The 13,736-nt window shown below is 46.4% G+C and overlaps 1 pseudogene; it reads right to left on the bottom strand.

The window, feature by feature from the left end:
* Positions 1-10,969: 10,969 nt before the first annotated feature.
* On the bottom strand, positions 10,970-13,141 carry LOC109438397 (sialic acid-binding Ig-like lectin 5; annotated as a pseudogene).
* Between the last annotated feature and the right edge of the window lie 595 nt (positions 13,142-13,736).

Below are 13,736 nucleotides of genomic sequence, written 5' to 3'. Positions count from 1 at the left end.
CAGGTGTCCTGTTTATACTCACCCTGCACAACTAGGTTCAGGAGATGTGGTAGGAGACCCGTCCCATGGGTGCTGAGCTCGACAAGTGAATTCTCCTCTGTCATGCAGGGTGTAATGGGGGTCTCAGCTCCCACTCCCCACATAAGAATGCAGGATACGGTGAGGCCAAAAAGGAACACCCACGGAGCCATAGATAGGGGAGCAGTACCGCTATATTCTCGCTGGCCGCTGGGTTGGAGACACAGGAAGCAGGAGCCCCACCATCCGCAATTCGCCGTCTGCTTCTCTGCCTGCCCACCAGCCAACCAACCAACACAGTCACAGCAGTTACATCAGCCGCCAATGACCAACCACCACCTGAGCCAGCACCCCCCACGTGAGGCCCAGAGCCTGGAAACTGCTCTCTGGGACTCTGTCCCCACATCCTTCATCTCCTGAGACCACCAGGGGCAGCTCCAGGACCCCAGGATGCAAGGGCTGGAAGGGGTTCAGTGTCAGGCTCCCCCGGAACCAGCTCAGCCTGGCAGGGGGATTGCCATCTGTTTCACAAACCAGGTGCAGGGACTAGCAAGGAGGTGACATTGCCTAGGTCCTCTGAGACTAGGGAGACAGAGCGAGCCAAAAGGGCAGGGTTGAGAGGCCCTCCTTTCCTCTGTCCTCCCACAGACACAGGAATGGAAAATTCCGGTGTCTCTGAGTGTCTCTGAGAAAAGCATTGCAAGCAAGGGCCAGTAGGGGTGAAGATCCATGAGATGAGCCTGGGGAAGGAGAGGCAGCCTGATGATGCCAGGGCAGAAGGAAGGACATTTGAGGAAGAGCTCATTCTATCTAGACCAGGGGAGACCACCCAGGAGGTAGACCTTGTGACATGGTGCAGGAGCACTGACACACATAGGTCTGACCACAGAAGCTTACACACAGGTGATGCTCTCAGCCTCCCCGCTGAGGGATAGGGGAGCCATGGTGGGATCTAGGCAGGGAAGGAATAGGGTCAGATCCGGGGTATGTAGAGATCCCTTTGAGGCTTGAATTGTGGCAGGCTGGAGGGGGGAGACTCCAGGACCTCTCCCACCTGCGCTGTTTCCCCAGAAGACACGGACAGTCAGGTTCTGTGGAGCATGTGAACAGAAATATGTAATTGGCCACTTGCAGTATGATGGGGTGGTCATGAGCATGGTGGTTGGGTCTGGGTGTTCTTTCCATCTTCATCCAGCCATGCCTCCAAGAAGAGTCCCCAAGTATCCTCCACGCAGGCCCTGCCTCCCCTTCCCCGACACCCACTGCCCTCAGGGACCCGGTGTCCTGGTGGGGCACTCACACACATTGAGCTGGATGGTCCTCTCTGTGCTCATGTCAGCTCCAGGGAACATCACTTGACAGGTAAGGTTGGTGCCGTGGTTCTTGGGCCCCAGCGTGAGGGTGCCCACTGAGAGTGGGGAGTTCCCGGGACCCAGGAAGGTGAGGTTGACCCCAATCCAAGAGAAGGTGGAGGGAGTCCCTCTCTCACAGGCCCATGGCACTGTACAGGTAATGTTCTTTGGGTGCCCAGATTCTAGGGTCCCCTGGATGTGGATATCAGGTGTCAGTGTCAGAGCTGGAGAAAAGAGACAGAGACTCAGGCCCTGGAGATGGGGTCCCCGAGTGTGCCCCGCAAGAGCAGCCTGTGCCTCAGGCCAGCCCCAGCGTCCTCTACCCCTGTATCTCCCTGGGTCCTTCCTAAGATGAGGAGCAGCATGTCTCATCCCAGCCCTGCCCTGGGTGCCCTCAGGACCCATCCGTGTGTCCTCTCCTTGACCCCTTTCCTCACATGCACAAAGAGCTGGTTCTTTTTGTAACTATATGTCTCCATAATACTCTCTTTCAACCCTAAAGAAGTATGTCCTTGTGTCCCTTCTCTGTGCGTCTCTGATGTTCAGTGAGCAGTTGTAGGTCCGGAGTTCCGGAGGAGGCGAAATCGGCCCTGGGTTTTCTCTTGCACTTTACAGTACGGGTTGTTTGTGGCCGCTGGAGGATACTTGAGTTCTTTTGCCCCTCCCTTCCCGGAAGCAGTAGCCCTGAGCTGGTGTAGAGTCAGTCCAGTAGTACCGGCGATAGGTGACAGTGTACAGCACTAAGACACACAGGCCCTCATGCACCGTCACGTACCTCTGCACTGTCACCCAGTGGTCTTTATCCTGAGCCAGGGACCCTGTGGGGAAAGGAGGGTCAGCAGCAGCCCCTGTCCCGCCCCCTCCCCCACAGCCACTCACCTGCCCAGAGCAGGGGCAGCAGCAGCGGCAGCATCTGGGATTCGGAGGGTTTCTGGGCTCCTGTGGGAGAAAAGAGAAGGAAGGCAGTGTGGGGGAGGGGGTTGGGGAGAGACCACGGAAGCTGGGGCAGAGCACCCGGCCTCCTGGTTCACAGAAGAACCTCAGAGCTGCAGCTCGTTCCCCCTCTGTACTGAGAGGGTGGACACCCCACAAACCAGAGACCTCAGCGATCCTGTCAGAGAAGAGCAGACAAGGAGCAGACACCAGGTCCTGCCCCATCTTGGGGGCTTCCCTCCAGCATCGGAGCAGGACAAGGACCTGTGAGAACATCTGAGGATGCGACACGCGAATCTCCTTCAATACCCACTCCTGGTATTGTCTTAGCTTTTTTTGTTGTTTGTTTGTTTTTTTTGGGGGGTTGTGTGTGTGTGTGTGTTTTTTTTTAATGAAATCACACCTATGACCTCATGGGATGTTCTGTATGACCATTGTATGAGGAGGAAACATCCCACCTTGGTTTACAAATGGTTCTGACGATATGCTGGAATGGCAAGAAATGGACCATTACACACCCAATCACGAGGAACCTGAGAGACACAGCGCTGAAGGGAGGCCCCCTAGTGGCAGAAATTCGTCAGTACAATGGTTTTTCATTTCATCTGGGCTGAGAGATGGCCACGAGTACAAACAGACACCTGCTGAATAATGGCTCGGGTTTGAGTAACATGTTTGTCTAGGAATTCGCCCATTTTTTACAGATTTTAAATTTATGGTCGTAAAAGATTTTCATTTCTTCCTGTTTAGTTCCTGCTACATCGAGTGATGTCTTCTTTATGTTCCTGGATGCTGGTTATTCTTGTCTTCTGTATTTATTTCTGGATTAATCTCAACTGAGTCAGTTTTATTGTTCATATCAAAGAACAGTTTTTGACATTGTCACTCTATTAAATATATTTTCTATTATATTTGCTTTTACATTTAATATTTTCTTTCTTCAGATTCCTATTGGTTTATTTTATTTTTAATTTTTCTAAGTTCTTAAAATAAAATCTTAGCTTATTAAAATTTAGCTTTCCTTCATCTCTAATATATACATCTGAATTTATATATACATGTTTATTCTAATAACTATTTTAGTTTTATACTATATGTTTTATAATTAGTATTTTCATCATTCAATTTTAAATAATTTTAAATTTACATTGTGATTATTTTATCTATGACTTATTTATAAGGAATTTTCTAAATTTCCATTAATAATTACAAACAGCTATATAGAGAGTGATATTTTTATTATATAATATATTGTGCAATCATAAATGTAATATATACATGTTATAAATGTAAGCTATGTTTTTGTTTTGGATTTCTACCTTAATAACCCTGGAATCAGAAAACATATTCTGTGTGATTTCAATCTGTTGACATGTGTTGGAATTTATTTCATGGCGCAGTGTATGGTAAAATATTTTGAAGTGCTCCATTTCAAATATTTTTATGCGCAAATAGAGTGTGTATTCCTCCCACATTGGGAGAAGTTTTCTATCTATGGCTACAGGTTAAGTTTGTTAATGTTCACGTGTAGTATAATGACATATCCTTAGTGATTTTCTTGTCTGTGTTATTGTAAAATATACATATATTAAAATTCCCTCTATGATGGAGGATTAGCATAAGTTTTTTTAATTTGTCAGTTTTTGCCTTATGTTTTCATGTGCATGCACATTTTAAATGTATCTTCCTGATAGATTGACTCTTTAATTATTATGAACTAGTCCCATTTACCTCTTATTGTAAAGTATATATTTTCTGATATTAATACACTTGTGATGACCAGTTTTATGTGTCATCATGACTAGGCTATAATCCCCAGAATTGATTGACTAATCAAACACTAATCTAGGTTTACATAGATCTCTTGTAAACAATATATACCTGCATTTGTCCCCAGTCTGATTACATTTGTATTTTATTGGGAGCACTAAGTCCATTTGTCCCTAATGTGATTTTTAAAAAGTATTTGGTTCTAAATACAGAATCTTATATTTGTACTCTATATGTTCTATTTTATTTTTTTCTCTTAATCTCTCATTTCTTGTTTCTCTGGTTGATTGAGTAACTTTTACAAAACCTTTGCTACTTCCTCTCACTTGGAGGTGATAAACATGGTGTCAATTCTTTTAGAAAATTTCCTTGAGATGACAACAACAAAATATCAAAATCTGAAGTTTATTGTAACATTTAATTTTCTCCTGAATAATGTAAAGACTTTATAAACTACAAACTCTATTTACACTTTCTTGAATTATGTTACTATAGTATGGTATTTCAATATTATATTTTATGTTTGACCCCTCTACATATCATCATTATTTCTCACAATAAATATTTGTTTCCTTTGCTCCCATGTTTGCACTTTTTTTAACGTTTTCATTCCCTTTTGCATCTCAGAGCTTACATCTGGGTTCACTTTTCTAATACCCAAATTATATCTTTTAGAATTTACTTTGAGAAATCTTTTGGGCATGAATGCTCACATTTGTTTTTTGGTTTGTCTTAAATATCTTTATTTCACCTTCAGTCTTAAAACATAATGTTCATTAAGTAGAACTTCTAAACTTACATTTAATTCTCTCAGTAGAGCAAAGATATTTTTCCATTGGATTTGGACTTTCCATATTGCCCTTGAAGGGCCAACCTGGTGGCTCAGGTGGTTAGAGCTCCGTGCTCCTAACTCTAAAGGCTGCCAGTTCGATTCCCAAATGGGCCAGTGGGCTCTCAACCACAAGGTTGCCAGTTCAACTCCTCAACTCCCACAAGGGATGGTGGGCTGCACCCCCAGCAACTAGCAACGGCAACTGGACCTGGAGCTGAGCTGCGCCCTCCACAACTAAGACTGAAAAGACAACAACTTGACTTGGAAAAAAGTCCTGGAAGTACGCACTGTTCCCCAATAAAGTCCTGTTCCCCTTCCCCAATAAATTCTTTAAAAAATATATATTGCCCCTGAAAAAATCACCTGTTAGTCTGTGGTCTTTTTAATGTATTCTGTCTTTTTTTTTTTCCTGGCTACTCTTAAGAATTTCACCTTCTTCTTGGTCTTCATTTATTTTCTTCAGTCATTGTGGGAGTGGAGGCTGGAGATCTAAGAGAAAGCTGTTGGAATTGGCATGGAATATGGGTGGCTAGTAAGAAATTAGGTTGGCGAGGTCTGCATGGACAAGAGTGTGGAAAGCCTGGAACAGAAAGATGAAGGACATAAACTTTATTTGGGGGACTCATGAATACTTTCGAGCAGGTTGTGACACAGATATCTGATGCTGTGGCCTCTGGGACTGGTCCCTCCAAGTCATAGGGGAAATTGCTAGCAGAAACTTTCTGTAATAACTAACAAAATTCCTGGCACAAGCAGTCAGTGTTCACAACAAGCTTTGTGTCAGGCCTTTTGTTAGCTGTTTCATGTGTACTATTTTCTTGGTCTTTCACAATAATCTGATTAGATAGGGATGATTTCTCTGCTTTGCAAAAGCAAGGCATGAGAAGTAAAGTGACTTACTCAAGTGGTATAGATGGATTTAAACTCAGTTCTTTTGGACAGAAGTCCTGTGGTCTTCTACATAGGGGTTTCATACCATTGCCAAGATTATTTTAATTTTAAAATAATCAGACACTGAGGATTATGGACTGAAAATCATAAAATTAATAAATTGTAAGTCCTAACCCCCAGTACCTCATAATTTCTCCTTGCAGCTCTGTTAGTTTGGGAGATAGGGCCTTTAAAGAGATACTTCAGTTAAAGTGAGGTCATTAGGGTGTTTTAATCCAACATATCTGGTGCCCTTATAAGAGGAGATTAGCATACAGACACACACAGAAGGATAACCATGTGAAGACGCACAGAGAAAACCATCTACAAGCCAAGGAGAGAGGGCTCAGAAGGCCACTGACACACTGATCTCAGACTTCCAGCCTCCAGAACTATGAAAAAATAGCTCCTGACTTATGTGTCTTGATCTCTGAGGACTCAGTGTTGGCACCTTCTGGCTCCTGAGGCTTCAGATTGTGAAATCTAAGGAAAGTGTAGGGGAACTCATGTTCCTCTTTGCCATCAGGGGCCAGGTGGTCTGAAGGGCTGTCTGTCCAGAACTGGTGCTGATGTGCCCGAGTGGAAAGAAGAGAAGGGATTCACGGCTGGTCAAAAGGGTCTGGGGGGAAGCAGCCAAGACCAGAATGGGATTGGGAACTGATGGAACTTTCATCATTTACCCACCCAGTTATTTTAAAATGTCTAATAATTAAGCTTGGCAAGTTCTTAGAGAGTATTTGTATTAATCCCATTCATTCTTTTAGAAATGCTGGTAGAGGATGCTGTGACCATATTCATCTTACAAACAGAAAAACTAAGGCTAAGAGAGATCATATGCATTGCCTTTAAGACAAACATTTATAGAAATACATCACTGAGCCAGAATCAAAACCAATGTTTCTAACTTTAGTGCCACCCCTTGTTTAGGCAAAGTGCCAGGCGCTGTGTGTGGAATGAAGAAAGCAGACACAGCCCCTGATACCGTGCAGCTTATGGTTTTCCAGGAGAGGAAGTTACAATACAAATAAAGAACAAATATATTTCAAATTCTAAATGGGGATAGGAGATATTTTGAAATATAAAGTAAGGGCAGGAATGGCATATCTTAGAAGGCAGAGCAGACATCAGGTCCTGCAGTAAGGAGGGCAACCAGACAATCTCGCTCACATCTGCTGTCTGCCCACAACACCCTCAGGCTACAGAAACATGACCTGGAAACCCTCAAACAGTAGCTCAGAGAGGCAAAGACTAATAGTTCTCAGACGAGGAGGAAAGGGCTTCACTGTAGCAGAGCAAATAGAAGACAGAAAGAAGGCTGTCCATGTTAAGAAACAGAAGATGAAAATACATGACAAGTCAACTGCACAATTCTACTATAGCCAAAGCACAGAAAAGACAAAAGAATGTGCTGTTAATAACCATAACTAAAATATGTGTATGTGGATGAACCTCACCAATCAAAAGATATAGACATAGATTTTAATAGAAAATGAGATCCACAATATGGTTATTCAATGATATAGTATTTGTTGAGTACCTGCTGTGAGTTATATGATAAGCACTCCTCTAGGCCCTGAGTACGCAACAAGGAATAAAACAGTAACAATAGCAGCAAACCGCCCTTGGGACTTACATGCTAGAGAACAGAATGATTCTGAATGGTATAATGAGTACAGTGCTTAGTATATGCCAGGTACTATTTGAAGCACTCCTCATAACTACTCTACGATACAGATACTCTTAACATTTCTATGTCACAGAAAATAAATAGAGATCAGAGAGGGTACATCATTTGTCCAAAGTCACACAGCTTGTAAGCAGGGAAAGACGGGATTTGAACGCAGGCAGTCTAGCTCCAGAGTATATGTTTTGAACTACTATGTGATACTGACTAAAAAAGGGGAAAGAAGTTTAAAAGAAAAAACTTTACTGAAAATTTGAAAATAAAGTAATGGAAAAGATATATCATGATTCCTGACAAGATAAGGATTCAGCACACACTAAGGGTTTCATTCCCTGAGATCCACCAGCAACAATAATATGGGGAATTATATAAATTACAAATAAAAATACCCCCACAAATTTCTATTTACTTGTTCTCTCAGGTACTGAGAGAATACTTGTGGAATAATTGTGGACGTAGCTATTTCTCCTTGCAGCTCTGTCAGTCTGGGTTCATTTATTTTGATGAATGATGCTCTGTTATTGGGCACATACACATTTAGTAATTTTACATTTTTTCATAACGTGATAGAAACTAGATATGTAGAGTAAATGTTGCATGGTTCCATTTATGTGACATTCCAGAATGGACAAAACTAATCTATGGTGATAGAAATTGGTGACTGCTAGAAAGGGCGTTGACTGGCAAAAGAAACAGAGGAATTGAGGGGCATGATGGAAATGGTCCTGATTTTGATTAGGGGCATGGTTACAGGGTATACACATTTGTCAAAAGTCATTTATACTTAAAATGGGTGCATTTTATATAAATGTAAATTATACCTCAAAAAAGCTGATATTAAATAAATTTCAAAAATGCAAAACGGGAGTGTGAATTGTGACTTTTGGATGCTGTCCATGCCGGGGCTTGTGTACAGCACTTCCTTGTAAAGGAGTTTGGGTCACTAATCTTCCGCAGTGTTCAACGCCAGAAGAAAAGGCTAATATTTCAATTACTCAGCCATAAAAAAAGAGGAACGAGGGCCATTTGTGACAACATGTATAGTATGATGCTAAGTGAAGTAAGTCAGATGGAAAAGAACAAGAACCATATGCTTTCACTCATATATAGGATATAAAACAAAACCAACTCAGACACAGCAACAGAAGGACACCAGAGGGGAAGGGAGGGGTTCGAGGGAGGACAAAGAGGGCAGAGGGGTAAAATATATGGTGATGGAAGGAGACCAGACTTTGGGTGGTGAACAGGGGTATACAGATGTCACATTGTAAAGTTGTACACATTAAATTTATATAATGTTATTAACCAATGTGTCCCCAATAAATTTGATTTAAAAAAAGAAAACCAGAATAAAAATTAAAACTCATGAAACTGTACACTTGAGATATTTGCATTGTGTTGTGTGTAGAGAAAATAAAATATTCCAGGGAAGGTGATAATCTGACAGATGAGGCATAAACATCCCCAACAAAGCAACTGGACTACATTCATATTTCATCAGAGGCAGAAGCACTCAAGTGGTTGAATCTATAGTTTAAAACAACCAATTACGGAACTCTGGGTAGCGTGGGATGTTAATAGGGAAAAGCCTGAAGGCCCTTACGGCGAGCGGCATCCCAAAGGAATAATGCTGAGTGAGAGCTCAGTCCTGTCACTCGCCCTGGAGCCTGAGCCCACGACCCGGTTCACATTGCGGTCTGTGCTGTGCACGGGCTGGGCTGCTTTCTTCCTGCGGGCCTTCTCTCTAAGGGAACAACCCTGGGCTTTTCAGCCTGGTTATTTGCGTCATGGAGTCGGCACACTGTCCCTACTCCCTATGAAGAGAATGCAGTGAGGAGGGTGGAGGGGGGTCCAGTCACCAGGTGCTCCCCTAACCCAAGAACTGACCCAGGGGTAGTTGGGAAGAGACCCCATACTTGGCCCATTGGTTATGGGCTGATCTATGCCAGCACTCAGCCTCCCTTCGCTAGCTCCTGGCTTTACAACCAGCCGAGGGTCCTCCAGCTCAGGTTTTCTGCGGTCCCAGGACCTTAAGCTCTTCCCACCCCAGGCCTCTCCCTCGACCCTTGGAGCTCACTCTCGCCTGAAGATGACACAAAAGGAGAGAGAAAGCAGGACCATGATACCAACTCTCCTGACCACTCCCAGGACCATGCCAGCCCTGGGTTCTGGTTTACCCATAGATAATGTGAGTTTTGTGTCAATTCTAACTCCATTCCACGGCACCCTCCCAGCTGGCCACTTCTGTCTCTGTGTGTTCCGTTAGTGTCCCAGTCCCCATCCAGGACTCAGTCACTTGGCATTGTGCTGCCTTGTATACCCTGGACTCACCCCTCTCCCTGTGCATTCCCCTCCCTGGCCTCAGGACTGGAGCTTTTACACCCCCCAGCCCTTCCTGTCTGGGACTTGGGATGTCTCTCCTCCAAACTCCATCTCTCTGGGGTTGTTATGGCTTGAATTGTGTGCTCCCCACACAATTCATTAGATTCATATATTGCAGTCCTAACTCTCCTGAACCCCACCAGCACCCCCATACCTCAGAATGTGACCTTATTTGGAGATAGGGTCTTACAGAGGTAATAGTTGAAATGAGAGCACTAGGGTGGGCCCTTAATCCAATACAAGGTCAGACAATTAAGTTCACGAACTCATCCTAGAAAAAGTGCTACATGCCTCATTGCTGAATATCACTATGGGCACCTTCGAAGTACTCCCCTTGGGAAGCTGTGCACTGACCCAGCGCCTAGTCCACCCTTCAAAGCAATTTTGGAACTCTACTTCTGGAATGGCCATCAGAGCTATTGTTGATTACCCTTGATGTCCTGAATGTCATCAAAATGTCTTTCTTTCAATATTTCCTTTATCTTTAGGTAAAGAAAGAAGTCATTGGGGACCAGATCAGGTAAGTAGGGAGGGTCTTCCAATATAGTCATTTGTTTATTGGCTCAAAACACCCTCACAGACAGTGCCATGTGAGCTGGTGCATTGTCGTGATTGTTGGCAGAAGTTCAGGTCGTCCTTTGCACGCAGCCTTTTCAGCACTTCCAAATAGTAAACTTGGTTCACTGTTTGTCCAATTGGTACAAATTCATAATAAATAATCTCTCTGATAGCAAAAAAGTTTACCAACATCTTTGCAACAAGTCCATGAACTTAATTGTCACGCCTCGTATGACTGGCGTCCTCATAAAAATGGGGAATTTATACACAGACACACAGAGGGCAGAGGGCATGTAAACAAGAAGGCAAAGATTAGAGTGATGCTCCTACAAGCTAGGAAACGCCAAGGATTGCCAGCAAACCCCCAGAAGCTGGGAGACACCTGTAACATACTCACAGCCACAGAACCAACCCTGCCGACACCTTGACCTCAGACTTCCAGCCTCCACAGCTGTGAGGTGTTTTGTTATGGCAGCCGTAGGAAACTCCTACAGGGGTCTATGCTCCTCTTCACCCAGACATCAGTCCCCAGCAGACCCCCTGATCTGGCAGCTGCAGGACAGTGGCACTCTGGGTCCCAGCCTTGCAGCTGAGCCTGAGGCTGGAGCTGAGCCCCTCGCTGAGGCTCAGGGAACTGTTGGCCCAGGGACCCTCTGAGCTGAAGGTGACCTTGAAGGAGGCATTGCTGAGGTTCCCCTCCCTCTCCCCGCTGCCAGCACAGAAGGGTGGGCTGGGCTCTGGGGGAATAACTGCAGTGCAGACTCTCTTCCTCCCAGGAGCAGGAGGGTCCCAGCAGCTGTGGGGGGTCTGTGGGGAGGGAGGAGAAGGGTCAGCGGTGCCTCTGCGCTCCCCAGCACGCAGGGGTCCTGCCCCCAGGGGTCCCCACATTCACAGACCACAGAGAGGCTGAGAGACATTTGGGGAGCCCAGCGGGTGCCGGGCTTGGCAGGTGAACTCTCCTTCTTCTGCAATCTCCACTCGAGATAGCTCCAGGATACCGGTGCTGGAGATGGAGGTGGTGTTCAGAGATGGGGACCCCCGGAACCAGCTCAGTTCTGCAGGGGGGTTGCTGTCAGCAGCACAGAGCAGCCGCAGAGCCTGGCCCTCCAGTATGGGAAGGGGCGAAGTGGTTTGCAGAATCTCGAAGGCTTTGGGGAGAGAAGTGCAAAGAGAGGGTGACAGAGAGAGAGAGAAAGGAGAGAGAGAGAGAGAGAGAGAGAGAGAGAGAGAGAGAGAGAGAGACAGAGACAGAGACAGAGACAGAGACAGAGAGACAGAGAGACAGAGAGACAGAGAGACAGAGAGGAGACATGAGGTGAGCAAGCTGGAGTCTCTTTCATCCTGCGATGTCCACACTAGCTCTGAGAAGGAAGGGGACTGGCAGAGTCCCAGTCTCAGGCCTCCAGAAGTGGCCCAGATGGTTTCCCTGGAGCTGCCCATGCTGTCCAGTGGATGGAAGACAGAGGGCTCAGGACAGGGGTATGGCATACTAATGCAGTTATGGGCCAAAGATGAGCCTGGGGAAGCTGGAGGAGGTAAAACATCAGAGAATGGTGAAGCGAGAGGGATGCGAGTTTCCTTTGGATATGGTCACAGAAAGCTGTGAGCAAGCAAAAGATTAACTTCAGGGAGTTGAGCTTTGTGGGGCCTTTCCACCTGTGCTCTCTCCGCATCTGTCCTCAGTGTCTGGCTTCTTGTATATATCACACTTATTCTCCAGCCAATTGGAGCTCTGAGACCAACTAGACCCTGCATCTATCCCAGCCCTGGAGAGAAGAGGTCCTTTCTTACCTGTGCTGTTTCCTTGGAAAATGCTGATGGCTGTGTTCTGTTGAGTATCTGCGACAGACGGATATGGCAGCCTTTACATCCATGGTGATGGATGGGTGGACACTGAGCTTTTCCCCCCATGAGCCATGGAAACAGGTAAGAGCATTCCCTTCCTGGTGAACTATCAGGACCCCAATTTCAAGCCCTGGTCCAGCTCTGCCCTGGCTCTACCCCTTAGGAACCCGGGCGTCCTGGCCCAGCTCTCACACCTGATGTTGAGCTGGATGGTTCTCTCCACGGTCACATCAGCTGCAGGGAACTTCACCTGACAGGTGAGGTTAGTGCCGTGGTCCTGGGACCAAGGGGTGAGGGTGATCATGGAGGAGAGGAGGGTCCTGGGGCCCAGGGAGGTGAGGGCAGCTGAGGTCCAGGAGAAGATGGGGGACGCGCCCCGCTCACAGGCCCAGGGCACAGAGCAGGTCAGGTTCCTGGGGTGGCCAGACTCCAGGGTACCCAGGATGATGATGTGAGGTGTGTGGGTCAGGGTTGGTGAGCAAAGAGAAGAGGTTAGGGCCCCTTGGTGTGTTGTCAACCTGCCCCCATGGTCTTGTCATGGCTATTCTCGCCCCAGCCCCAAGAGGAACAGAACCTTCATTTTTCTATTTCTGGCACCCCATACCCTAGGGCCTTTTCTTGGATCCCTACCATCTCTGTCACCTTCAGAGGGAGCATCTTATCTAAATATGAGTAGTTCATGAAGGGTTTCTCCATTTGAAAGAACTGTGTCCCACCATCCCTCAGGTTGCCGTCTCTGATGGTCAGGGAACAGTTGTTGGTCTGAGGATCCCTGCGGAGGAAGAATCAGCCTTGTGTCGTCTCCTGCAGCTTCTGTTTTGGCTTGTTTGTGGCCATTAGAGGATCACCATGCATATCCACCCCTTTCTGGAATCAAAACCAGTGGAGAGGTCCAGAGGTAATATTGGGGTAGAAATATTTGCATGGTACAAAGACACACAGGCCCTCCTGCATTATCACAGACTCCTGTAGGTCTAGCCCGTACTTCAGGTTCTGAGCCAGGGGTCCTGGGAGAGGGAGAAACTCAGCCTGGAGCTCCCGGGTCTCCCCAAGTGGGGTCCCCTCTCCCCTTGGCTCACTCACGTCTCCACAGCATGGGCAGCAGCAGCAGCGGCCTCAGTGACACCCCTTCTTCAGGCCCTGGGCAAGCATGCCTTTTAGGGTCCCTCAGAGGGAGGAGAAAGCTGCAGATGAAGGAAGGCAGAAAAAGGTTACACAGGAAGCCTGTGGCGAGAACAAAAGGCCAAAGCCCAGAAGAGGGGACTTTAGACTCACAGTCTGCTGTGATTGACTCTTTGAGGTCATCCAGCCCCATTTCTGCACATGGCAAATGAACCCTGAGGCTCAGAGGAGGTGAGGACCTTGCCCAAGTGAGGCCGCAAAGAAGGACCAGGGCCCCCGAGTCCTGCCCCCTGGGCCCATGCAGTCGTCT

This window comes from Rhinolophus sinicus, chromosome 8 (assembly GCF_057876585.1).
Source record: "Rhinolophus sinicus isolate RSI-liver-muscle chromosome 8, RSI-T2T, whole genome shotgun sequence".
Classification (NCBI taxonomy): domain Eukaryota; kingdom Metazoa; phylum Chordata; class Mammalia; order Chiroptera; family Rhinolophidae; genus Rhinolophus; species Rhinolophus sinicus.
This window is presented reverse-complemented; position numbering and strand designations above follow the sequence as displayed.